Source organism: Apium graveolens, unplaced genomic scaffold, assembly GCF_009905375.1.
Source record: "Apium graveolens cultivar Ventura unplaced genomic scaffold, ASM990537v1 ctg2001, whole genome shotgun sequence".
NCBI classification, from domain to species: domain Eukaryota; kingdom Viridiplantae; phylum Streptophyta; class Magnoliopsida; order Apiales; family Apiaceae; genus Apium; species Apium graveolens.
Window position 1 is genome coordinate 36,701 of NW_027417489.1, and position 3,670 is coordinate 40,370.

A 3,670-nucleotide genomic window follows, 5' to 3' on the forward strand; every position below is an offset into this window, starting at 1 on the left:
TCATTATATAGAGAAATCTATACTTGAGAAATATGGTTATTCACAGTGTAGAATCGCTAGTACACCTTATGATTCGAAAGTTGCCCTTGTCAAGAATACTTCAGGAGTGCCTGTGTCTCAGTTAAGGTATTCTCAGATTATTGGGAGCTTGCAGTATCTTGCTAACTGTACTAGACCAGATATTTCATATTCTGTGTCTAAATTGGCGAGATATACAAGCTGTCCAAACAGAACTCATTGGGATGCTCTTGATAGAGTACTTAGATATCTAAAAGGCACAATGTACCTTAGTTTACACTACAGGAGATTTCCTGGTGTGCTTGAAGGGTACAGTGATGCAAGTTGGATAGCTAAGAAGTCTGGTTCCAATGGAGTGACTGGATACGTGTTCACCTTGGCTGGTGGAGCAATATCCTGGAAGTCAAGCAGACAGACTATTATTACTCGGTCTACTTTTGAGGCTGAGTTGTGTGCACTTGATGCCACAGGGACGGAGGCTGAATGGTTACACGGACTTATGTCTGCAATACCTGTAGTAAGCAGACCGCTCCCTGCTATTGCTATTCACTGTGATAGTCGAACAACTATCGACAAGATTAGCAGTAAAAAGCATAATGCTAAAACTAAGAGACACATCCAAGTTAGACTCAAGTCTATAAGGGGTTTAGTGACTGATAGGATCATAGCTATAGAGTTCATAGGAACTCAGAATAATATAGCTGATCCTCTTACTAAAGGACTGGAACCTGCAGTGGTCCTTAAGTCAAGGTTGGGGATGTGATTGTCAACCCATCATAATTCATCAACAGTGGGAACCCAATACACATGAGAGGAGATCCCTCGAAGTGTATTCAATGGGTAATAACAAGCTGTAAGGATGAGTTGGTAGTACCTTTGCTACATAGATGATACTATAGTATCTGAGTCTATCCCCTGTAAACCTAGAAGGTACTGACACTGCCAGAAAAGCAAGAGTGTTAAAACTCTGAATGGGATCAAGTCATTTGACGTCCCAGCTAAGCGAATGTAATTGTGTGGTTGCAATTAGATGATAGGGTTAATCCTTGAAGCATTCGACGAACAGGATCGAGACATGACCATTAATGTCTCAAAGCCGTAGATTGGCACCATAACCTTTGACTTGTCGTCGTCTATGGAATATGGTTATACTAAACGGATTAAGATTCAAGGTGAAATATTCCATCTGAGTCCGATAGCCATTGAAGTAGAGGAATTAGGAGGGTTCAAACCCGGAAGGGTACCGACTCTGAAAAACAAGTCATGATGGGAAATTGATCACATTTCTGTATGGATTTGTGGGGGATTGTTAGAAAATTAGGATTTTAGAGCTTAATTTAATTATGTTCTTGATGTTAATCCTAAAATCTAATGATTGGAAATTGTTCAATGATATTTGAACTTAAATTTTCATGTATGGTTTTAAGAATTTTCTTAATGAAATCCATATGAAATGAGAGTTGAAAGTAGCTTGGAAAAGCTTGGAAAATTTGAGAATGTTTGTCCCACATTGAAATAAATAAAGGGGGTTGTGTGCTTTATATGGTATTACCCACATGAGTAGTATACAACTACTAAGGTGTGTGATGGTCCATTGTGTTGTTGTGTGCTTCACGCGCACACACACACACACGCGCGCGCCCGCCCCGCCACGCACCGCACCGGACCGGGTCGGGTCGGGTCGAAGGGCGATTTGGGAGAATGTCTCGGCGTCTCGCGTACGCGAGGCGACCTGGGCGAGGATTTTATTTATTTGAGAATTATTTTAATTCGAATTTATTTATCGGTGATTGGATTATTGGGCTGGGTTCTGAAATAGGCTAAGTAGTCTAAATATATTGAACCTGCAAATAATCTGATCTGTAACAAGTTCTGATATTAGAATCAGAACTTAAGAACTGATGAATAAAATCAGAACTTAACAAGTTCTGATATCAGAATCAGAACTTAAGTACTGATGAGTCGAATCAGAACTTAAGTACTGATGAGTTAAATCAGAACTTAACTTAAGTTCTGATAATAATGTGGGTGTTAATGTGAAAAGCTGTTACAAATAATTTAAATTCAAAAGCTGATCAGTTTTGATTTTTTCATTAATGAATTCAAAATCTGATCAGTTTTTATTTTTTATTAATGAAGCAGTTTAATTCAGACATTAAGTGTGTTGACAGTTTCATTTTTCCTCTCCTATAAATAGAGGCTAAACTGAATGAATAAAGAAATACAACACACTACATTCTCATATCTTCTCTTCAACCTCTCTGCATTTCTCTCCCACAAGAACTGAAGTGCTGATATTTTCCGGCGACTGAGGTGCTGGTCGAAGTGGAGGTTTTGTTGCTGCTGTTAACATAAACTCCGAGCTGTTTTATCCTGGTGGAGATATTGCGCACATCCCAAACGCAGCAGGTAGGGGGCAATAATCTCTTCAAGAGCAGCCAGGACTTCGAGCAAGGCCTGGTGACTCAGCTATAATCATTTTCTTGGCGTTTTGTATCTGTAAACCTTTATTTCAGTCACTGTTGAAAGCTATGGTTTCGGGTACATCTTTCTTTCTCTCTACGTTATTTCAGTTACTGATTTTGTTTACCTGCATGTTTTGTTTTGTTAACTGTGGTCTTGGCCTAAACTTGTTAAATTCTTTATACACTTGCCTCTATGTTGCTATACTTGTTAGTGAGATTCTCAACAACATCAATAACTTAGTGCCCATTACCTCTAGCTCTTTTCTGAATGTAGATCTGCTGCATTACTGGAATTTTGCTACTTATGAGTGTGTGTCTTTGTTTATATCTACTCCCTACATCCTATTATATGATTTCTATTTTGACTTCCGACACTATTCATATTAAGCTATTGATTATTAATTTACGTATAATCTATAAGATCAAATATAGTCATGAGTGATTTTGTTGAATTCGTATTTATGAGTATTTTAATACAATAAAGTTTTTATATTTAATACTAATATGAAATTAAAAATATTAATAATCAAAAGTATGCATTGACAAACGTGTCTAACACAAAGAGTAAACGTTTTTAGAGACGGAAGGAGTACTATTTAGCTAGGTGCTGTCAATTATCTGTCCACACATGTATGTGTAAATAAATATGTGTAGAAACCAATTTCTATTCTGTATGTCTCGGTTTTTTTGCTTAGTGTATGTTTCATTTCCAATATACCTAGACCTAGGGGTGAACATGGGTCGGGCTGGACGGGTTAGAGCATTGAATCAAATCAACCCACTGTATTCGGTTTACAAAAATTCGAATCCGTTAACCCTAAAAAATATATATAACCCAACCCTATAATTTATACATTGAGTTGGGTCGGGTTGCATTGCGTCGGGTTATTATCTTGTCAAAGTCACAAAGTAATTTGAGAAACAACAATTGTATAATTTAAAACACTGCAATCAATTTTAATTATCTCCACAAAACATATGTACAGATGTACATTATTCGTGCTATTTAATGATTATTTGACGAGAAACGTATAAGACTTAGTATCTTGAAAAACATATAATATTGTTCGAATAATAATATTTACCACACTTATCACATTTGCAGATCTTCTCATAAAAAAACATTTGCAGTTGAGTTCTTTATCTGATTCAACATTTAAAGTTTGAATATTGTCAGTAGATCGTAA